At 47.6% G+C, this 24703-nt stretch overlaps 1 protein-coding gene across 4 annotated transcripts in view; it reads right to left on the minus strand.

Moving 5' to 3' along the window:
• Window positions 1–23425, minus strand: part of STK17B (serine/threonine kinase 17b) — a 221490-nt gene extending 198065 nt beyond the window's left edge. For 3 of the 4 annotated variants that reach the window (XM_069615708.1, XM_069615707.1, XM_069615706.1), the window contains exon 1: window positions 23128–23410. The gene's annotated coding sequence lies outside the window, so the exon portion shown is untranslated. Of the gene's footprint in view, window positions 1–23127 lie in introns of all 4 variants that reach the window. The other variant, XM_069615705.1, reaches the window with a different exon arrangement.
• Between the last annotated feature and the right edge of the window lie 1278 nt (window positions 23426–24703).

Below are 24703 nucleotides of genomic sequence, written 5' to 3' on the forward strand. Positions count from 1 at the left end.
CCATTTACTTCATGCAGAGAACATGGCACCTATTACTAAAGTCTTGCTTATGGCGCCCTCTCTGGTGTGCAACTTGCATAACGTCCGCTTTGCACCTTGAAACCGATATACAGCTATCACATGGTCTTGGGCTAGAAGTACAACTTCGGGCCCACCAACTCCAGCATTAAAGTAGAGCCGACACAAGCTCAGAACTAGGAGTATTGGACGAACGCGCAGCCCCTTAATTGAGGTTTGCTCAGAAAGGACCCAGACAGGTAAAGGGCAAAGAAATAAAGCATTCAGATTTGACTGAAGTAAAACACAACTGAGCCGCCCGATATTTTATAGTTTAAAAAAAAAAAAAAGAGGGCGGTTTCATGCCACACCAACCTCTTTGGACGTCCCTCTCCTTGCTGCACAGTCTCTAAATACCTTCTTTCAGCCTCAATTTTAAGGTCTGGTTAAAGACAGATTTCACGCTTGCAGAACAATCTGAGCATTGGGTACACCTGTGACCAGCGGCCTGAGTATCCTGATGTGCATTGCCTGCTCTACCAGTGGTACAGAGCAGGTTCAGAGGTCACAGGTGCCTTTGACAGCTGCAGCGACAGCAAAGTCTCTGCACCGCATGGGCTGCATTTAAGATATGCACCTCTGTTCCGATAAGTATAAGACTGCTGTCCTGGTGCAGGTTAAACTAAATATAAGCCATACCTGAGTTTAAGGCATAGGGGCCAGCATCTCTCATAGTTATCCAAGCCTGATCAATTTGATATCACAGGTGTCAACCCTGAGAGATCAGTGCAGCTGTGAAAGGATGTGTATTCTCCCCAGATAGGCTGTAGCGTGCCACTGCTGGCATGAATGTAGGCTTGGGGGTTGCCTCTCTTTGTTCCTTTTGTGAGGGCACGTTACCCCTCCACAGAGAGGCAGCCACTTCACAGGAAGTTGGCCAGGGAACAGGAATCTTTCAATACACTTTATTCGAAACATGTCATAAAAGCATAGATAGGGGGGCGCTGTTGAGCAGCCGACAAGATGGCCGCTTAGCGCTCGAGCTCCGTGACCCGCGAGACACGAATCCGCCGGAATCAGCGGTTTGAAGGATAATTTTTCGCTGAGACCCCACGCATCCTGCTGCCCATTGCTGCTGGTACACTCAGCGGTGCTTTCGGGCGAAAAAGGACGTTGGGGCCCATCGCTGCCGCCTGTGAGAGCCTCCGGCCCGTGTGACACCGAGTGTGGCCCATCCCCCTCCATCGGCCTGCCGAGGTTCCCGCTCCTGTGGCCCGTGGTGCGGCCGCCTGGGCCGCCTCCTCTCCGCCCTCCGGCCCCCCGTGTGCCATCAACATCCGCGGCCCGTGATGCGTCTGCGGGGCCGCGCCGGAGCTGTTGCCTGGCCCGGCGGGGCACCAGCGCTCCTACCTCTCGGTGGACGGAGGGCGCCGGCCCCCAGTGGGCGAAGTTAACAGTGGGGGCTGCCGGAGCGGCCCCCGTGCGGACACCTCCCGAGCGCCCCGCCGCCTGCGCCACTGGTTCCACGCGACGGCGCGGCCCTGCATGATCCAGCTGCCTGCTCCAGCTCAAGGGCTCCGCCAACTGGACTGCTGGTTCCTTCAGCCGGCCGGGGCGCGGGGCCGGGGGGCCTGATGCTGCCTGGTCACACTTCTGAAGCTGGTGGCCCTGCTGCGGCCTGGAGGAGCACCGGCGCTTCGACCCATGTGGTCCTGAGGTGAGGAGGGTGGGGGCTCTGGCCGCCGCGCAGCGGGCCCTCCTGCTCTGCATCGTATCTGGGCTGCGCCTCTGCCTTTGAGGGGGGAAGTGATCCCCGGACTCATCTTGCCCCTCTGAGTCCACTCTCCTGCTGCTGGGGCCAACCTGGGCGCCCAATACTCCGCTCTTACTGGGGCACCCGCTCGCTGTGCCCTGGGGTCCCCTGCGCCCCTGACCCTGCTGCTTGATACTACTGGCCGCCTCGGCCCGGGCCCCTCGAGTGGACTTGTCGCCCCGGGTGCTTCTTGCATTCTCCTCCCAGACAGTGGCCGGCCCTTCTCTGATCCCCGTGGGACCCATTCCTGCCTCCCTGCTCACTCTCTCTTCGGGGCGCTCCCTGAGGATGTCCGGCAAGGCACGCGGGGCCAATAAGGCTGGGACAATGGACAAGTTTGCTAAAGCCCTAGCCAAGCAAGACCAGGCTGGGGCTGCCCTTCTTCCTGACGACTCGGATGTCTCCTCTTGCCCCCCTCAGCCAGACCTCACGTTGCTCATGGAGTCCATGGCCAAAAACTCTGCGTCATTTCACGAAAAATTAGACATAAATGCCAACGTAGCCTCCCTACGCACCAAATTGGATCAGCATGGCACCAGGTTAGGTGAGGCCGAAACTAGGATTGGAACAACGGAGGATGAGGTGCACGTGCTCCAGAATACGGTCTCGGACTTGGTGCGAGATATGAAACAGGTCAAGGCGAAGTGTGATGACTTGGAATCTAGGTCCCGCAGGAGTAATATTCGCATCGTCGGGGTCCCTGAGACAGCCCTCAAGGGCAAAATGGAACTCGCAGTCGAGGCCCTTCTGAGAGACCTCCTGGGAGAGCCTCAACTCTCCCCCTTCTTCACTATTGAGCGTGCTCACCGCTCACTGGCCCCTCGCCCCAAACCAGGCGACTTCCCCAGACCAATTATAGCCAAGGTTCTCAGCTACAGGGACAGAGACCACATCCTACGCTTGGCCCGCGAAAAAGGGGAATTGAGTCCCAGATCATTCGCATTTTCCCGGACTTCTCTGTCAGTGTTCAAATGGAGCGCAGGCAATTTAATGGAGTTAAGAAGATGCTCAGAGAGAGGAAGGTGGAATATGCCATGTTATTCCCCGCTAGGCTGAAGCTCAACCACCGTAATAAACTGTACTTTTTCACTGTCCCAGAGGAGGCGGTGAAATTTATTGAGGCCCATATTCAGCTCACGGCCCCTGGAGCCGATCCTGGTTATTGAACTGGCCTGAATCACACTTGATACCTATCTGTACCACGCCTGTTCTTTTTGATTTACTTGTAACTTCATGTATCCTCCTGTTGTGAATGCTCCTATTGTCGTAACTCATTGTTGAAATTCTGAGACATGCTATGAGGGTCACAGTTGTGTAGTCCACTATATATGGCACCTATACATTGACTATCTACCCCTACAGCCCTTGCTCACTGGGCCCCACTATGCGGTCTCCTCTCATGATTTAATTTAATCACCGCTATACATTATTTGGTGTACTCCACCGTTCAACTATGTTGACCGGGTTCACGGCAGCAGCTACCCCCGCTGCAGTTGCAACGCCGAGTTTGGCTTGTTCAGCTCATGGGCTGCCCCCCTGTTTGGTTTGGGGGTTGAACCAGCCACGTTGGGCTTGGTATGAACGCCATGAGAAGTTGGGTGGGTTTCTGGGCACTGCTAGGTTGGGGGTGGCAGTGAGGGAGGGGGGAGGTGTTATTTGGGGATGTTTTATTAACAAAAAAGGTGAGACAGTGGCAGCTTTTGTAATGACACATCAGGCCACCACACTAGTGGCCGGCATCTGTTTGGCAATGCTTGACACACACTACTCGGATCCCCCCTAAATTGCTATGAATGGCCATTAGGCTAATGTCCTGGAATATCAGGGGGCTCAGCAACTACACCAAGGCTCGCCGGGTCACCGCCTACGTCCAGAGGCACGGGGTCAAGATACTCTTTCTACAGGAAACTCATGCCCTTGCACAATTATCGTCCTCGCTCGCCCCGGCTTGGGGCCCCAATAAATATCACACTGTGTTCTCCTCTCAATCCAGGGGTGTCCTTACCTTGATTCATAAGTCATTGGAGTTCTCCCTTTGCGCCAGTCATATCGATGCCCAGGGTAGATATGTGATCCTTCACTGTTTCCTGGCCAACTCAGAGTGCCTTCTGGTCAACACATATGCTCCATGCATTGATACACCCGAATTCTTTGACCATATCCTTAATATCCTCCTTGGCTATGTTGGGGTTCCCATCATATGGGGAGGGGGGCGGGGGGGAGATATGAACCTCATCCTGGACTCCGACCTGGACAGATCCGGGGCTGCACCCAGAACATTGTCCAGGGCCGCCCGCCGCCTCCCTGCACACATGATCACCGCTGGTCTGGTCGATGCCTGGAGGACTCTCCACCCGATGGTGAAGGAGTTTACATTTTACTCCTCCGTCCATGACAGTCACTCCAGGATTGACCTGTTCCTTCTCTCTGCGGGCCTTATGGGCAAAACACTCACCTCACAGATTCTCCCTCGCACACTCTCCGATCACTCTCCGATCACGCTGGATATACTGCCCTGCGCCCTGCCCTACCCCTGCATTCTAACTGGAGATTTAAATCTGACGCACTACACGTTATAGTCTTCAAGGCTGACATTCTTGCAGATATCACCTCGTTTTTTGACACCAACAAACGCCACGACACAACAGACGGGGTAAGATGGGAGGCCTTCAAAGTTTTCATCAGGGGCATGCATTTCTAGGGAGGCCGGGGTACTGAAAGATATCAGAAAGTCTTTGCACCGTTCCGAGACCCGGCTCGGAGACCTAGAGCGCGAATATGCAGTCACCCCGACTCCGCCCATACTAGCACAGATTAGAACTGAACTAGACACGTTCGAGTCCCTTGCCCATAGCGAGATAAGCTACCTCGCCCGCCCCATCGCGGCCCGAAAATACGGGGAGGGAGAGAGACCAGGCCGTGTTCTGGCCCGTCTCGCCCGTGCGTGATAGTATCTTAGACAACGATGGAGTGCGACACTGGTCCGACCGCCCCATTCTTGAGACCTTTGCAGAGTTCTATACAACCCTCTATGCCCAGCAACCCGAGCACTGCCCGCAAGACCTGGACGACCTCCTGGACCGCATCCCAATGTCCCTATTATCCCTAGACACCAAAGAACAACTAGATGCCCCCTTCCCCCTTGACGAGATCACTGCAGTCATCTCGTCCCTCCCTAAAGGGAAAGCCCCCGGTCCGGATGGCCTGACCGCTGAGTTCTATCAGGAGCATGTTGCTCTCCTCGCTCCGCGCCTTCACGAGCTTTGGGAGGAGTCGCTGCGCCTTGCCACCCTCCCCCGGTCTCTGCGGGAGGCTGTCATTACCGTGCTCCCCAAGCCGGGCAAACCCCCAGATGAGTGCGGATCCTATAGGCCTCTATCCCTCATCAACACCGACAACAAGATCTTTGCCAAAATCATTGCAAACAGGTTCCACCCCATCATGAAATATCTAATACACCCTGACCAGAGCGGTTTTGTGCCTGCCCGCTCAACTGCCTTAAATATTCGACGGCTGTTTAATGTCATCTCCAGAATTGATCCCCAAGCCAACGCTGTAGCCGTGACATTGGACGCCCAAAAAGCGTTCGACATGGTTTCTTGGCAATATCTGTGGGCGGTGCTCGGAAAGATGGGGATTGGCCCATACATGCTGTCCTGTATTAAACTACTATACACGAACCCGGTAGCCAGAGTCCTGGTCAATTCCCGCTTATCGGCTCCCTTCTCCCTCCACAGGGGGACGCAGCAAGGGTGCCCTTTCTCTCCCTTGTTATTCGCTTTGGCCATCAAGCCCATGGCTGATAGCGTGCGAAACAACCACGTGCGCAGAGGGATTCGCCTCCGTGACACCCCCGAAATTATCTCACTATATGCAGATGACGTGCTGTTATACGTCAGAGACCCCTCAGCCCACATCGACCCGTTCATACGCGAAATCATTAAAATTGGCACATTCTCAGGCTTCACCATAAATTATTCTAAATCAGAAATCCTTCCCCTTACTCCTGCTACCCCCCAGCCGGCATGTGAATTTCCTCTCAAATGGGCGCCCAGGGGCATCAAGTACCTAGGGGTCCATGTGGCCCTCTCGAAAGCCTCGTTGGTGTCTGATAACTATGGGGCCGCCGCGCAGTACGCTCGTACCAGAATAGAGAGATGGCAGAACCTTCCCCTCTCACTATCAGGGAGACTATCCCTAATTAAAATGATCATCGCGCCTAAACTCCTGTATGTGTTCGCTAATGTTCCTCTTTGGCCAGGGAAACAATACTTTGCGGACCTACACTCTGAGTTCGCCCGTTTCCTTTGGCACTCGGGCGCTGTGCGCAGGAAGTGGATGCACATGACCCTCCCTTACGAGAGGGGGGGCTTCGGAGCTCCTGACCTCACCCAGTACTGGGCGGCGGCCCAAGCCCAACATGCTACGTATTGGTATCACCACCAGGTACCCCCCCCCGCATGTTAAACTCGAAATTCTAGAAACTGAGGAGGTGAATGTCATGTCCCTAATTCTATTTCACTCGTATCAGACGCACGCCCCTGCCGACCCAGTGGCCTCCACTATCAAAGCATGGCGGCAGATCCTGACACCTGGCTTGGACTCCCCCCGTATTACAAATGGCTTCCCCTCTGGTCTTTCCCGGGCCCCCCCCCCCACACAGGATAAACTCCTTATACGCCACTGGTCGGACCTGGGATACAGATCATTCTCTGATCTGTTCCCCGACGGGAAATTCATCACCCCTGAGACGTGGAGGCCTGGCCACTGCAGATCCCCACTAGAAATGCTGCAATACTTCCGCATTAGGGCGGCGGTCCAGGGCCTGTGGCCTTCATACCCGAACGAACCCCCTGAATCCCCCGAGGTCTGCTATATAGCCAATTCTGTGGGTTGTAGGGGTATTGTATCCTACTTATACAAAATGTTGATGGCACGGGCTGCTGAACCCCCCCACACTGTCCGGGATGCCTGGAGCCGGGACCTGGGGTTAGACATCACAGATGATATGTGGTCCAAAATGTGCATGCACACCTGCAAGGTTTCCCTTAACTCTAGAGTTAGGTGTATCCAATACAAGCTGCTCAACCGCCTGTACTACACCCCTTATGGGATTGGAAAATTCGCCCGAGATCAATCGCACCCATGTCAGAGATGTAGGGCTAGCGACGCGGACCATGCGCACATGTTCTGGTCGTGCCGGGCGCTGGCCCCATTCTGGAACGCGGTACTCGATGCCCTCTCTGAAATAGTGGGGTTCCGTGTTGATCCTGAACCCCTGCCTCTCCTGTTTGGGCTCTGGGAAGGGACTGAACCGAAACGGGAGGCCAAGTTCTTGAATGTGGCGGCGAGTGTGGCCAAAAAATGCATTCTGCAGTGCTGGAAGCGCAGGTCCCCTCCCTCTCTGGAGATGTGGCTCAAGGCCCTCACCTGGACACAATCCTGTGAAGAAGACTATGTTAAAATGCTGCCTAGTCATGCTCGCCCTAAATACATTTGGACAGAGTTTTGTAGTTACCTGAACAATAAGGTGGACCTGGAGCTCTTGTCCTCCCCTCCCTCTCCTGATCAGGGGGCCGACATTGTTACATGAAGCACGCCTCTACCACAGGTATCCGCTGAATGCACTCTATATTTCCCTCTGTAATATTTGCACGCCATAACCCATGCTGTATTGTGAAATGTGTGTCAATATGCTAAACTACACTGTATCGGCTGCTACTTCTTGCCAATAAAGAAAAGTTTAAAAAAAAATAAAAAGCATAGATAAAATACAGCACATAGCATCACTTTAAAAAGTTAAAACCTAACAAATTTAAAATAAGGATTCACTTTAAGATTACAGATATCAAAAAGAAGCCAATCTTGATCCTAGCAACCCAACCTAAAAAACAAACAGAAATACAAATCATAATGCATATGGTAAAATGATAAAAAAACAAGTTTAGGTGCAATGGTGCAGATCAATAGTTCTAATATGGGTCAGGCACTCAGTAGCGAGAGATTCTCAGAAACAAACATTTGTGAGAATTAAATGCCTTGAGATACAAGCTATTTCGTCACAGACAGGCTCCATGTATGTAGTTGGCTAATGCTAAAAAACAATTGTATCATTGCATGTCCCATTACATAGGATCAGAGCATCATTGACAAACCAAACCCTGTAGGATTTCATTAATGGGAGCAGGTAGGCGGCTCTCTCTATATAGTGGACAAATAAATAGGAAGTGACGGAGGGACACAATAACGTCATTGCAATGAGGTCTTAGGGAACTGAAACTTGGATTCCATCGATTCTTTAGATGTCCTAAAGGCAAGGTGCCCAGTTAGATTGTATAGTGATCTGGTGAATTGAGGTTTAAGAATATCTTGGTAAGATTCTTCAAAGACCAATCATTTTTCAACTACTTAATGCCTTGCCAGGTAGCATACACCTGCTCTATAACCAGTTCTGTTTCGCGTGATTTGAAAGATGCCTTATGTACCTTCTCAATTAATGAAGGATTAGGCCATAGATTAATTTTTGCAAAAATGTTGCTATGCTTGCACAAGAACGATGACAATCTACCCTGCTGGTTCCGAGTATCTCTTAGCCCCCTCAGGATTTTTTTATTAAACTACATAGAGTATCGGATTCTTACCCACAATAATACAGGCCAGAGTGCCAGGTCATGTTCGATATTAGACCCGTTCAGCTCAAGTTTTAATGACTTATTTGGCGTAGATTTCGGTAGGGATAGAAGCTTTTTCAAGAAGATGTTCTCCGTTTTAGTTACTTTACCAATATTACCAAAGCCCCATAGTTTGTAACCATGCAAGGCAGATGCTCTTGCTTTGGCTCCATATAGTTGTAATGCTGGTTGCACTGCGCCATTCCAGTGTCCAAATGCAAATTTAACAATTGCATCAGATAATTTTTCAAGGGCAGCCTCTGATCTTACTATTTGCTGTGACCATGCACAATTACTGTTGAATGTTAGGCCCAGATAATCATACTCCATCAACTGTTCAAGAATCGAATCTTCCATCTACATTTCAAGCTTTGGCATTTTTCCCCCCAGTATACGGAGAGCCATGGTTTTTGTCTTTGTCATATTAATCTCCAGGCCATCTCCTGAAGAAATGCATTAAACAAATGACATTGTTTGTATAGGCCTTTTGGAGTCATGGAAATGAATACTGCGGCATCAGCAAATAGTCATAACTCCCATCTGTCACGGCCCAAGACTGGAGCCTCCAATTTGAAATGATCAAAGACTGAAAAGAGGATTAACAAATAAGAAAAACAGGGTCGGGCCAGGACACAACCCTGGCGGACTACCTTTTGAATTTGAAAGGAGCCAGTCAGATTGCCTGCCAGGGACCATCTTACTGCTGCAAGATTAATATTTTAATATAAGGATGCAATAGCTTTAATGAATGATAAAGGGGTGCCTATGATAACCAATCTCAGACATAGGGCCTGGCATGGGACCCAATCGAACACAGCTTGGAAATCAACACAACGCAGGGATTGAGTTTTCTTAAGACCATGTACTTCAATAGGGCCAGGTAAAACCTGAAACTTTGGTCCACTGGACTGCAGCCTCTTTGAAAGTCCGTCTGCCGATGGTGAGCGGCATTGTTGCATCTTGCCAGGTTAGAAAGCGTCCCAGCAACAACTGCGCATAGATTTTTCCACCTATACTAAGTAGGGAAATAGGTCTATAATTTGTTTACCTCATTCTTGTTGCCCTTTTCAAACACTTGGATGATCTAGGCCCCTGGTCCAAGAGACTGGGACTATGGCTGAATTTTTTAAAGATTGAACAATTCCAAAAGGACATGGCCCCAAATCACACTTTCACTTTTGAGTACATCAAACAGTATTTTGTCTGGGCCTGGAGCCTTTCCTGATTTTGGGAACGGATTGTAATTTGAATTTCTGAGAGTGAATAAAAATAGGGTTCGCTGGGGAATCCGCAACCCTTTTGGGGATAGTAAAGATTTTAGAAAACCTGGGACAGGACTCTTCGTACAGTGAACTAAAATACTTAAACCACTCAGGCTTGTGGACGTTTGTGCTTAATTTGTTGAGATTACCTACATCTCCTTATGATATGATCTTCCAAAATCAGTTAGAATCGTTGTTGGTAATGGCTTCTAACAGCCTATCCCATGGGACATGAGATAGTTTGTTCCTTTCAATTAGGTTCTTGTAATTACGCCTAAGCTGTCCCACCACTTCTTGGTTGCAGGTTTTGGCGCTCTACATATTCAGTCAGCATTCTTTATCATACCAGTTGGTGGTAGGGGTGGTTTTTCTTTACATCATTTTATAGGGTTTAGTTACCAATCGGAAGATTGCCTCAATTATGCGGTTATACACAGGTAATGCTTCAGTGTAAGGCACCTAAGAGGGTACCAGCAATCTCTCCAAAAGCGGAAACAGGAATCAAAGGGCACACTGTAAGGGGTCAGTAATGCAAGACAGAAAACTGCTTCTAGATTTCTCAAAATATGCCATTTTATTATAGAAATTACATAAAGAAAATTCCTCACTTGCCCTTCTCAACAGAGGAATTCCCTACCTAGTCCAAAGGCTAGGGAACATTCACTAGCATGGGAAAACTGGCTCCCACACTAAACAACAAACAAAATGTATGGCAAACAATCCAATTAACAATATTAACACAATGGGCCTCATTACGACGCGGGTGCAAAGGGATACCGGGCAACGGTAATGACACCGGTGCCGTTAATCCCTTTGCGCCCTATTCCGAGGTCCCTTTGCGGGTCCTTCCTTAAAGCCTGGTTTTAGCAGGCGTTAAGGACGGGACCCGCAAAGGGACTTCAGACCGGTAACTCCCCATTGAACCAGGGCGGACACGGTACCGGTAATGGTGCTAGTCATGGCGCTAATAGCGCCATGGCTAGCACCAACCTCGGAATGAGGCCCAATGTCTGAATGACCTCCTTTCCTGGGTAAGATCCCTTCCCGGGATTCAAAGTCAACTCAAAAAGTTCATCAAAAGAAAAGAAAGGTTTTGAGCCAGCTCAGTTCCAAGTCAAGAAAAGGTCCATCAAACAAAAATCCACTGGAAACAACTCTTTGTTCCTGGATAAAAAGATTCCCTTACAACAAAGAAATCGCACCAATGGTAACCCTGGTTATAATAAATGGTCTCTTCTTCGAGATAACTGAAGGTGTCATATTCTTCAATGTCAATAATACACAGTTCTTAAGGGCTTCTTTGGTTACAACTTTACATTGGTATATTTGTTAGGATGCTTTCTTTGTGCTACTGCTCCTACTTCCACAGCCACTTCCACTGTTGGTACTATGAGAACAGTCACCTTTGGCCCACAGTACGTTACTGCTTCAGACCACTTCACTGTTACAGCCTCTGACAACTTAGTATACCACCACAGTTTAAGTACTACTGCTCAGTACTTTTGAAATGTTCGATAGGCTTTGAAAACATTTCAACCTCTTCAGGTAAGCAAGGCACTCTTCCTTTTACTGTCTTTCTCAAAAGGGGCAGCCTCTTTGCCTCGCTCACCTGTCCAACTACCATGATTACCACTACTACTGCTTCTGCTCCCAAGACTCACTTCTCTTCAGCTTCATCAGTCTTTGGCACCGCAGGTTGTATTCTTCCCAAGCATCAATTCCCCTTCCCCAGCTTCACTCACACCTTTGCCGGTCATCCCCCTAAGGAATTATCCAGAAGCTTAAGTGCCACTGTCTCAGCTTCAGGTAACAAGGGTACACTTGTATCTTAGGCCACTTCAGGGTTAACGACTTCACAGTGCAAGTAAATGACCCATTAATTCTTAGAAAGGTTGGTTTCACTATAAAAAGCGGGTGCTTTTTTGCTTGGGTAATGGTTCTCCTCGATGGTTTAGATTCTTTACTCTGTAAAAATTAAAAGAATGTCACTTCTGGATACAGTGTTCAGTCTTTCAGTTAAAAACACAATTGGATCCTCTCTTTAAGTAGATTTATAGCTTTAAAGTTGAATAGAGAATTGTATTCTGTTTAACAGCAAGGATACAGTTCTGACTTCCTTTGGAAATTACAATTAGGCACGCACAACCTCTTTTTATGTAGTTTTCAAACTTTACTTGTAACGTAAGTATGGTCAAGATCAGGTATTCGGCAATGGTGTAAGGAGCGTTCCTTCTAAATTAAGGACACGCAACCATTCCGTTAATCTGCACCAGTCTTTAAAGAGTTCAACAATGGAGTACCATAACTTCAGCTCTCAAGTGACTATCAGATTGTTAAGGCATACTCGAGTGCTACAATTCTGTTGTGAACAATCCTTTGAATATAACAAACAACTTCTGCTTGCATAAAGTCATATGCAACTCAATTAGGAGTTGGATACAGTTGCCGGCAAGGCTTGCACAAAGTGTTAGAATGCTGTGCTTCACTCACCGGCTTCATAGACACTCGCGTAGCAGGTTTCACCGCTTTCCTGACTTTTACTACCACTTCTGCTGCTTCTGGCTCGCTGGGGGGACCTACATCCATTTCCTGCACAGGTGTCTCTGGTCCGGCCACTTGAATCGAGAGTTCCTTTTCCTCCCGAGACCCTCGCCTTGCCTTCTGCTTCTGGCCTTGGGACGTTACGGCGTCCCTTCTGTGCTCCAACTTCCTTGCGATTTGCCAGACTCGTGCTTCTTCTCTGCTGCTACTGCTACTACTACTACTATTAGCCTTCCAGCTCTTGTTCTAGCTCCTTCTACTCCTCCATTCCTGAGGGGACCTTTTAGAACTACCTGCTTTAGTGATAGGCTTCAGGTGTGGGGTATTAGTTCATTGCCTCACTACTGCAATGCCTACTAGGCTTAATTGCCCGACTGCTACATCTGCATGCCTCTTCAGCGCTCTTCCTCCTCTCAGTGCCTCTAGGATTCTGGGACTTGTAGTTTCTTCCAACAAAGTTAGTTTTTTTCTTCTTTTAAATTGCTTGGAAGGGTGGAGTTCATTCCCTTAAGGTTTTTAACAGAGGGGCTGTGTGATTAGCTATTACAGAGGAAGATGGATTAGTGAGACAACATTTCCATAATCCCTAACATTGTACCTTTAGGATTGAGGGCTGTATTTAGTTCGGCATACCGAAAAGTATCTTTCTTTAGGTTCAGTTTGTTCTGCTTTTATAACCTTGGGGTTCACAACATTAGATCTAGTATGAGGTTGAGAGATATTACAATGACAGTAAAGCCCAAACCTCTTTTGGTACAGTGGTATGAATCTTCCTATCAGAGGAAAAAATACTGTCTCATCCCACGGAATCTCCTCACCACCCTGGGCTGTCTCTCCTCCCAGGTGATCCTACCGCAGTACACCACCCCCAGGGTTTGGATCTTGAAGAACTGCCTTACCCATACCACCTGGGAAGAGACTTTAGGCAGGGTCTCAGTGAGGGATACACAGAATTCTTTGCAACACCGTTCACAAATGTCTTGGCCTCACAAAGGTGCAGCAGATCGAAAGGCCTTTGATTATATGGGGAATGGGGCAGGGTTAGTGTAGAAAGGGGGAGCTCTGTACAGCTGGAGTAAGGTTCCACGACCTTGTTTCGATCTGCATCCATCTCTCCTTCCTGCCCCCCTCTCAAAGCACTTGTGATGTCAGTAGGCAAAGTCCACTTGTTTCAAGAACAGGGATTAGACCTCAAAAGCAGGCTAATCACCGGAGGGCTTTCGCCTTAAGTGAAGGGGTTTACCACCACTTCGTTGAAATCATCTTTCAGACATCAATCCATGAAGAAGATTTTGTTTGACCCTGTTGGGAGAGCAGTCCTTTCCAAAGTCCTCCAGTGGTGAGGTGTAGACAGGTGTTCCAAGGCAGAGACAAGCTCTGTCCCCCCCAGCCACCCCAGGGACGATTGGGGTTGAACATGCTGCTGGAACAAGACTGGTCTCTTTGCCACAGCAGTACCCAGGACCTTACTGTGCTGAAGGACCCCTGCTATTATATACCACACTCCTATTTGTTTGTTAGCCTGAGAACCAGGACCCATTCTGTCCCTGGAATGTGTCTCGCAGCAGCGCGATGAATGACCTGCTGCTGGAGCAAGACCTGCTACTCTGCCAGCCACAGCAGTACCCAGGACTCGCCATATTGAAGGACCCTTGCAGATGTGTGCCGGCCTCCTCAGTGTTTTTGAGCAAGGAAAAGGAACCATCTTGTCCCAGAGCCCGTGGATTGGGACAAGACAGCCAGGATTTTAGTGTTTTGGAATCGCTCACACAGCACCAAAAAGTCTGGTTCGGCACTGCCAAACCACCAAGCAATGCAAAAAATGTACTATCTGCTGCTAACTTCCTGTCTTTGTCCATTTTTGGGCCCTACAGACTGGTTAGGTAACTTTGATCCAAGAGCATATCCTTTTAAATAACATTGTGGTTACTACTTGCCTTACACCCCCATTACTCGGAGTGCTCCATCTTGCCATCTTTGCTTATTCTGCATTCTTTCCTCATCGGTGGGGTTTGTGGGTGTTTTTCTAGTTAGGTATTAACGTACATGGTGCGTTTTATTCAAGTACATATATTTTTATAGAAGCTTGATTAGACATTCCTTTATTTTGGACTGTTTGACTTTGTTGTGTGGGTCGCGGCTGAACTACAATCACGCTCCTATTTAGGGTATAGCCTTTCCTCGGCCCACGTTACCACAAAAGGTGAAGGAGGTACATCGCTTAACCATGCCTGTTTTACCAGGATAGTGTTCGCTCTTGGTTTGTACAAATGTGAAGGCCGAGTAGGCGCTTTAGCCGCTACTCATCCGGATACTCCTGAAGGGCAGAAGTCAATTTGTCACAGTACCTTGTGTAAAACCCAAATAAATAAAAACAAGCGAGAAGTGCACAACGCAAGCACTGCGGGAGGGATGAAGCAAAAAGGAGCTCTTCTCCACCAGGGCAACCTGATTGGCAAGCCTTGTGCGCCTACTGGCATTGGCTTACTAGATAACCTTGAATTAAAAAAATAAAAAAGTGCTTGTTTTCAACAATTGGTTAAATTAAAAGAAACTTTAATATATTGTTTATTTTTTCTACACAAGAGATGATCACATTCATATTTTAATTTTTTTATTTATTATTCTTAATTTGAAATGCGCCTATGCACGTGTGTTTCTCAAGGCGCAACAAAGAAAGAGGGTAATGGGGGAAGGATCCTACTAGGCCTTGTACATTCGGATCGTGCAAGTCCAGGTATTTATAAACACGCTTTATACCAGAGGTCAATTTTAAGAACGGATCCGGGATTCAAACCCGTGTCGTTCAGCGTGGTCTTGCTTCCAAGACCTGCACTTGCCACTGAGCTAGCCTCCCTGCAAATTAAAACTTTTTTTAAAAACACCCTCACACAAATTTGTAAACATTTTTAAATGACCACAATCTTAAACGATTGCTAGATATTATGAAGCAATTCTAGAAAAATAAAACGTCGGGAAATCCCCTCATCTCTCGATTCTTTGCACCCTGTGTGTGTGCGCGAGAGAGAGAAAGCGGTCCACCTAAAACAAAATAACTATATCTCGCTGTCTGGCCACTGGCAGTGCCAAAAGGCCATGAAAACGGGAAATGCTGCATTATGGAAAGAAATGAGTAGCAGAAGATCCTGATTGGATATTGGAGAATTTCAATGTCAGGGGCCCTTTCTTTAACTTTGAACAGGAGACCTATGAACAGTAAACAATATGGTCAAAGCAAAGATTTACTCAGGGCAAGGTTGTGGACAAGGTAGCTTCCCGGAGTCGAAGCCCACCAACAGCCCAAGGCACTGCACCCGAACAGACAGCTGCATGGTGCCATTACTTTTGGCACCTCACAGAGAAAGAAAACTGTTTTCTCACCCCACACCTGTCTGACGGTAGTTTGCAGGCCATCCCCATCACCCTCTGCAGAAAGGCGTTTAACAGCTTTGATTGGGGGACAGCACACTGGTTCTTTACCCACTCTCAGAATCGTTGAAGAACCTAACAAGATTGCCAGCCAGCAACAACAGCAGCTACAAAGTCAATACATTGGATTGCAATTGAGAAAATCTGATCATGTATCAAGTGATGCGTGTGTACTTTGCGCAGTGCAGTACAAATACAATAAACAGGTCACAAAACAGCAGCCTTCCGAAAGTGAACCGCTGAACCAAAGTTAATATATTCCAGGGCTGTGCAGATACACTACAGCCGACCATAAGGTCATGGAACCATTCAGCATAGCTCTGCCAGCTCAATACATTAACTGCACTGTACAGGCTTCTACAAAAGTCACAAACTCAGAGCATATTTCTAAGCAGAGTACAACATGTATAAACAGGTGTGTAAGTATGGGTGCTGTGAGGAATTCAAGCTACAGTCATACTTCAAGTGCTGTTTATACACTTCACCGTTTGCTGTACAGTGCCATCATATGTAATTAAAACCCAGCACTCCTGGTGAAGTCAATCGGGCTACTCAGAAAGCAGTCAGGAATCACCAGTATGAAGCCCTTATTCTGAGCAAGCAGGCGGCTGCTCACAAACCACTTTTCTGCTTCACACCCCCGGCCCCATTAATTCTCTGCCATGTCACATCTCACCTCAGCTGCAATGAAATTACAAAATCGGTCTACTCAGCCCGACCATGTACGTCCTCTTAATTCTACGTTAATGAAATGTTAAAACGAAGACGGCAGAGCCAACAACTGTCAGGGTGCCAAGAACACTCCGCCCACCTAATTCTTGTTCCTGTGGCGCAGTGTTGCCCAACTGCTCACTAGCATCATGGCGCCATTTGCTGTAGATCTAGCCTCGCACAGTACACTGCATCCTCTGGCTAAAATTGCAAGACGGCCTCAAGACCGTCTCTTGATGCGACAAGTACTCTCATCATTATGTACACAAGGGATGCAATGTTTCAGACTTAGGTTTACTGGAAACGCAGCACCGGGCTGGGGAGTATCAAGGAGATATTCGTGAAGACCGCTGATGACAATTGGACCTCCGACTCCTATTGCAGAGTTACACAGCACACTAGAGGATACACACACTAATAAATCACTCAAGTTTTATAACAGAGTCACTCTCACATATTCCCGAGGCTTTGTGCACTTCAAACAATCGGTGCCATCATAATCCAAAGGAGTGGCACGGACTACAATGGACTTCAACTCTGTCCTCGATGGAACCCTCGAACCTCGGGGTACATCTAGAGGTCTGCAGGTGTATGGTGTCACCAAGCCATCTGCACAGGCTTATGCCAAGGGTGGGCTGGTAACAGACCAAAAAAAAGAAGTGGCATGTTATTTGGTAATCACATGCACGTAGCAAAAACATAAAGCAACAACACAGACCACATGTCTGTGCGTGCTGGAGGGTTAATATAAGTTCTCAAGTGCTGAACAGGCCCTCCCTGGTGCAGAGGCCATGATAAAACCTTACTGAAAACATCACAGATGGTATTTCAGGACTGCCGTCAGAGGTAAATACCACCCAACCGTAATAAGCAGATAACCACCACAACAAGTTATCTTCATCTGCCCACCAAGCGAAGTGCCCTGTGGAGTTCACCAAGGCTCGGCCCGCTCATCAATGCTACTGAACGTTTACATCCACCTATTAATTGACCCTGTAAATGATGGTTTATAGTCATTCCATCGACAGCCAAATCATCTAATGCCATACCATCTAAAAAAAAAAAAAAGCATTGAATGCATTATTTATTTATTTTAAATGGGGGGGTCCACCCCCTCTTTTTTTTAACCTTAAAAACCCATTTTTATTAAACCAAACCCTTTATCATCAAAAAAAATGCATTAGATGCTTTTTTTTTTTAGACGCTTTGGCTGTCGCTTTGGCTGTCGATGCAATGACCAGATAGATACCTAAATGATTCACCACGTCCTCCTTCATTCTCTGGCAGACAAGAAAAAGCAGCCTTATCTCAGGGGACAGCTAACAGTTTTCTGCCATCTATAGACAGGCGCCATTAGTCTGAAGCTCAACAAAGCCTTGACCGGAATTCTGCTAATGGAGCCCATTTAACATAAGTGAATACGCACTCGGCCAGCCTTCCACGTTCCCATCAAGCACGAGGTACGAAATCTTGGTGAGGTTTTGTGGCGCCTGCATGAACCTGAATTGCCAAATAACACGGTGGTCAATAATTCATTCCGGACGAAGAAACTATGAAATAGTCACTGTGCATCCCTCAGGAGGAAAAATAGGCAAGGGGAGCACAGGTTGCCTTAAGGAGGAATAACTGCAATTCTCTGTGTAGATGGCTCCCTGCCTGCCGAATGGATAGTCTTCAAAAGGTGAAGAACCCGAATGGCCGACTGATCTTTAGTATAAACAGACATCACTCGTCTGAGAAGCATGCCCTGCCTCCAGCTGCAGCCAAAAACAAGATCAAAATGCCAATCTTACCTTCAATCTCCTCTACCCACAAGACATCATTCACCTTTACCAGCCTTCCAGAAACCTGCAATCTTCTAACAACAACCTTTTTACAGTTCCTTCATCCTGCTGCAGGAAAAAGAGGGGGGATAGGGGGCATTTGTGGAACTCCTTGCCCCACCATCTCCCTTCCACAAAGCAGCAATACATTTTTCAAGCATTCTACAGCAGCAATCAAGTCCTTTTCTCCTGCTGGTCTTGTTCCCCACCTTGGAAACTACACCTGCAGTGTCCCTGACTACTATCCCCACTGCCTCTTTTGTCTAATATTTAGATCTCTCCAACACACTCTACAGGTTCGATGCTGTGCCTGATCTACTACAGGTATGCAACATGCGTCCCAACCCAGGAACCAGGTTTAGAGGAAACATCAGACATCGAAGTCCTTATTTCATGATCGTCATCCTCTGGATTGCAGGGCTCCAATCAGCACAAGCGCAGGGTGGGGAAAACCACACATTACACATTTTGCTGGCGAAAATATTACCTGATACTCTGGTAGGGTAAGCGCATGGTTCGAAATTGCCAGGAGCTGATATTTAGCTCCTGCTTCTAGCCTTGGAGAGCCTAGTTAGCTTGAAAGCAACAGCTACCAGGAGCTACTTTTGGCCCCCCAGTCCAGCTGGTGCCTTACAAACAAGTTAATGTAATAAAGAACTGGGACACATCTAGTAAACATTTTAACATAATGGATCATGTATAATGGGCAGAGATGTAAAGTTTGCCTCGCCTGCAGAAGTTAGATTTGCGGTGCACAGTCTACTCTCTCCTGGTTCCACAGCAGTAGCTCATACCTGCTCAGTGATGCCCGACATCCAGGAGCTAGTTTTAGCTCGTGCTCATTGGAACCCAATTTAGAAACTTGTATGGCTGAACAAATGACAGACATGAAATGTAATAAGGTTTCAAATCCGTGGAGGGCTTTATTCAAGCTCTATCTCAGATAAGGCTTGGATGACTGCCTATGGGTTCTAGGCGAAAGAACTAAAACTTATAAAGGACTCTGCAGGATGGGTCAACAAAGTGGAGTCTTCTTCAGGTGTGACACCTCCTCGAGATATCCTGGTCCAAACAAAAGTCTCTCCATAAGAGCGGTCTAATAAATGTTCAAAACCTAAGCTTGATGAGTCCTTAGCCTTCTGGCGCCCCTACCTTAAACAAACGGTACAAGGATTGACCCATCAGAAACTTCACAACCTAATCTTTATAGATCGATCCCTTATCCAATATCACCAATATCATGTTCACTTGGGTAGGCTAGTGCCTCGGTTACTCAGTCTGGTCCCTGATCTTGGCCTCCCTGCTTTGGGGGCAGGGAGTGTGTGTGTGTGTGTGTGTGTGTGTGGGGGAGGGGAGGGGGTGGAGGTTTGGCGGTGCTCAATATCTCATCCAGTCTTCTCCGGTTCTGGTTGTTTCTGGGCTTTACTAGGCACGGTTCGTTAAGACTTCTCAGCTGCCCTCTCCTGGAGCTAGGTTTTCTTCAGAGTGATGGGCTGGTTCCCAGTCAGACCTAAATTTATTCTCAAGCAGACCCTCCTGCACCTTTTAACTCAGGATTCAAAAGCGACCCTTCCAGAACCTTGGATTTCAGGATTGTTGTGGCTGTTACTCCACAACCTCTGTTTTAAAGTGCTCCGATTGGTCCATACTGGATCTCAAAGTTTCAGGGTCCAGGGCAGTCCCTGGGATTTCAAGAGAATCGCAGATGGTTTCTCCTAGACCTTGTGGTTTCAGGATTCATGCAGTTCATCCTCGACCTTGGGTTGCAGTGTACATGTGCTGCTTGAATCGGTATCCCCCTCACCCCTCAAGATGGGTGCTTTTCAGTCAGCCGATATTGTACTTGCAATCCTGCCACTGGCTCCGTCCCTTCTCCTAAATGCGTCAGGTAGGTCCCTCAATGTGTGGGAGCACCATACCAAAGACCCCCGCCAAACAGCCCTAACCAAGGTCTCCAAGCATAGACGGCAAGCAGAGTGATCATCTCCCAGTTTGGTGGTCTACTTTAGGTTCTGCTTCCTTCCAGTGGCTCTCTCCCATAATCCACCCTCATCAGCCAGGGCGCATGAACAGGGATTCTCTGGGATACTCTCTCCCTTTGTTGTTTCCCGGGCTCTTTCATGCTCCTTAGGCCAGGGATTGGCCTCTGTTCATTCTTGATAGGTTATGTCTCATTCAAGTCTGGACTCTCGCTTCAGATTATTGGCTATTCCCCAACGGGTTCTCAATGTCCCATGTTAAGAAATTATTGGCAGTGTTTTCGTGTTGGATAGTTATTTAATGATCTGAATAGGTCCCAGTGTGATTGGGACAGCAGTTAAAGATGGGTGCAGCAGCTGGCGCCATATTGGAATTGACTGGTTTATAGAGCTTTTAGGTTAAACATCTTTACCTGGCAAGTGTACATACACCTTTTTCAGTACTACACATCATATAAGCCCTACCTGTTTTTATATTGTAACACTGTCATTCACAATACAGTCTTTTTGTATTTTCCATGAATTAATATGGCACTGCATTACATTGAAAGATGACGACACGATGCTACTGCAGGGCCCACGTGACCGCCATCTTCTGCCAAATTGTTTTTTTAAGGCAGTGAGCCGGCTGCCCCGCATCCAGTTTTTTTTTCAGATTCTTTTGTGGCACAGAGTCGTTTTTTGCATTGTACAATTCTGAGGTAAGACACTTGTGGGACAACTGGGGTATTATGCATCAGTGCTTTCTAATGACATACAGCTATTGCTTTATTAGACGTCTATGCAATTAATTGTAATGGGGCCTTTTCCAGCACAAGAGAATATCAGGCGTTTGAGTTAAGTGTTTTGATGTTCTACGTTTTGGCAAAATGGTTGATTTGTGCAATAGCCCTCACTTGGGTTTGCTGCACGTTTTTACCTGCTCATTGCTAGATCGAATCTAGATGTGCCGAGCAGCCCATGTTTGACCTGCCGTGCCTCCGTTTGTTGGGTATGCCTTCTGCACCTCCACTGCCTGCACTGTCTCCCCCATCCCTCTTCCCACCATATCCGACCCCTCTCCTCCATATTGCTCCTGGTCATCTGAATCATGTCGCCCCTACCGCTGCTCCCCTTACTCTTCCGATTGTCAGTCTATACCCACTCCTCTCTTTCCCTGCCTACTTTCTCCTCCTTACCCACTTCGCTCCCTTACCACACCTTAGTCAATGCTCTTACACTTCCCACATACTATCAGACTTGTCGTCTGACCCAGTACGATAGTCCATGTTTGTCCCCCCCCCCCTTCATCTTTGTGATCATTGCTCTTCCACCATCAGAAATGTCATCAGGCCTAGTAGGATAGTCCACTGTTTGTTCCTCCCCCTTCTCATCTTTGTGATCATTGCTCTTGCAGTATTCAGAAATGTCGCCAGGCCTAGTACGGTAGTTTAATTTGCCCATTCTTAATGTCACAACGCCTTGAAGAATGTCATTGTATTTTCCCTTGCTCCCTTCCCTCTTTTTAAACACGCTGTGTATAGGCACTACACAAATAAATCTATCAATAACTTAGTTCACATACATTTTAGTGATTTTTTTTTAATCTGCATTCAATATGGTATCTTGAGACAGGTAGGGCTGCCACATGTAATTTTCATCAATAATTCATATTATTATAATAAGGGAATTTATTTAGCACGGACATGGCAACGAAGCACTTTACAGGGGGGACAGCAGAGACACAAGGGAGCTAACAATAGGGGAAGGACAGAGCGGGAGGGCAATCTACAAGCAACCAGGGGAGGGTCAGGTAAGGAGTGAGGGTGTGTGGGCTCAAGTACTAGGGAGGAGCCATTGCTTAAAAGGAGGAGGGTCTTGAGCTCCTTTCTGAAATTTAGAAGTGAGGGGGTGAGTCTGGGCCAGCGTCTCCATTCCAATGGTAGAGCAACACGCGGATGTACAGTGCCTAGGAACACTGGGCCATACCACTATGTTGCACTTTGGGAACCAGTTGGCTTTAAGAAGCACTGCGTCTTGTCGAGCAGCATTGTGCCATACTGAACACCACTGGGGCATACATACTGTCCAGTCTGTAGTGAACAGTAGCCGACCCATGGTTACTTTAGGAACTAAAACTGGCAAATTTCTGTGGTGTTGATGTTTTGCGCTGCAACCATGAAGTCCCTTCAACTAAAGTTTATTCAGTGTACCTATAAATAAACTACACCATTTAGATGCAATTTCCTAATATATATCAGGACATTATCCAACAGTGACAGTAAAAGTAAACAAGCAGAACACCATGCTTGTCGGACTAAACAAATTGTGGACCTATGGAATTAATATCCATTTAGTCAAGTGCACATTTTCTTAGTTTACTACAATTAAATGCATTCTCGTCTTGTGCTCATAAAGGTGATATTTTGTCTAAAATGTGCGTGGTCCATAATTTTTAGAGCGGCTCTTAGGTGTCTGTCTCGGTGACAGCTGCTTACCACAATAAGGGGGAGGGGCAAGGAGCTTAATGTCGATAACTGAAGGAATTGTTTTATATAGAACCTACGAGGAACGGCGGCCAGGGTGTCCAGGTGAATAAGAAGTGGCTTCAGAATTTGGGGAAGAGGGTGGCCACGATACAACAAACAGCATTCTATGAGAGCCAGGTCGAGCCCCATTTTTTACACATAAAGATTTCACAATACTCAAATAAAAATGATAAAGCACAGCATTGAAATAACGTGCATATTCCCCCTTTCATAATAAACTTACGTATTCTCGCACATGCACGTGGGAGCGATATGCCAGTTTGAATATATAAAACGTGTACATGGTGTATGAAAAATACATTTTTTTTGTAAAATCGATGACAGAGGTCTTGTTGAGAGCACCGTGGAGTTCAAACACCGCATTTAAACTCACCCAGCCGGTGGCGAGATCTCGACGCCTGGATCCAGCAGAACCCTTGAAATTGAGAAGTGCGATCGGGGCAGGGGCCTTCTCAGCTGATCCCTGGTCTGCGGGAGAGCTGCGATCCGAGCAGACAGGGAGGGATCTTCGCCGCCGATCTCTCCCTTGCGGATCCGACACGAACAGCCCAGTAGCGGAGCTTCCTTCCCCTTCGATTCTCCCCCGCCCGGCGCCGGAAACTCTACTGATAGTAGGCGGCGGCTGCAGATCTCCAAGGCGGAAACACATACTTCGGTTTTGAAAATTGCACCACTCGCAAAAAATCACGTCACTGGATTTACACCTGGCAAGAAGCCCGTGCCTCACAGCCAATCGTAGCTCACGCAGCACTGAAACCAATTACTATTGGTTCGTGTTTCGGTAGACAGTAACAAAGGACTCCAATTGTTATTGTAATGTCTTGGAGTGAATTGTCAATATTGTAAGCAGTGTGCTTTATTTTAAAACGAAAACTAAATGAATGTTCATTTTGAAACATGACCATCATTGAATTTCTCAACATTCTTTTTGCTTCACTCCATGCTTTGATTACTTATTACTTATTGATACTCTTCATTACACCTATGGGCCCAGGTACCTACTCACCCTGCCACCCTCCTGCACTTCCTCCTGGCCACCCCTTGCACTGGGGCATAGCTCTCAACTCACAAGCTTTTGGCGGGTGTCACCCGCCTTGTAAAGGGCTGACTCACCCGCCAAGCCTCCTGCACGCCCATTCATTTCAATGGGCTCTCACCCGCCAAAAACAAAATCAGGTGTTTTCACCCGCCTTTGCTACACAAATGGTTGAGAGTTATGCACTTGCTGGCTGCACTACCACTGTTTATTGCCTCCATTTTCAATTTATTTTATTTATTATTATTTATCTGCTCTCCACTGCTCCTTACTTTTCACTCTCCCACCTCCATGCACTTTTTCCCTTTTCGCTTTCCCATGCACTTTCGTGTTCTCAATGTCACTGGGCCTAGTAAGATTGTTGTTTTGTTGTGTTGTTTCTTCCCTGTTCCCCTCCCTTGCCTAGTCACGCTCTGAAACACCTGTGTATGAGCGCAATACAAATAAAATATCATATCATATCTATTCCTACTCATCACAGCCCTAAAGATTGGGAGAAGAGAGTGGCCAATGGGGCAATGGTATTGCGTAGCCCTCAAATCGCATGCATTTGGCTGGAGTTACCTGCCACAGAATCACTTCACTCACCCACCACAACACTTACCCGCTGATAGTCCTCTCACCCGCCCAAAGCAAAATCGTCTATTTGCCCCCACCCTGCGGACTCAACAGGTTGAGAGCTATTGGATTGACTCCAAAATAGAGCTATGCTATGTTCGTAGCTCTCAACTCTCAGGCTTTGGGTCGGTGTCACCCGAATTTGAAATAGTTCTATCACCCTCCAAGCCCATAGCTCCCAACCTTTTTTCTCACCATGGCGGGTGAAAACATCCGATTTTCTATTTGGTGGGTGAGAGGCCAATAGAAGTGAATGGTCGTATAAGGGACTTGGCAGGTGATTCATCTGCTTTCA

This window comes from Ambystoma mexicanum, chromosome 9, assembly GCF_040938575.1.
Source record: "Ambystoma mexicanum isolate Mex_15411 chromosome 9, UKY_AmexF1_1, whole genome shotgun sequence".
Classification (NCBI taxonomy): Eukaryota; Metazoa; Chordata; class Amphibia; order Caudata; family Ambystomatidae; genus Ambystoma; species Ambystoma mexicanum.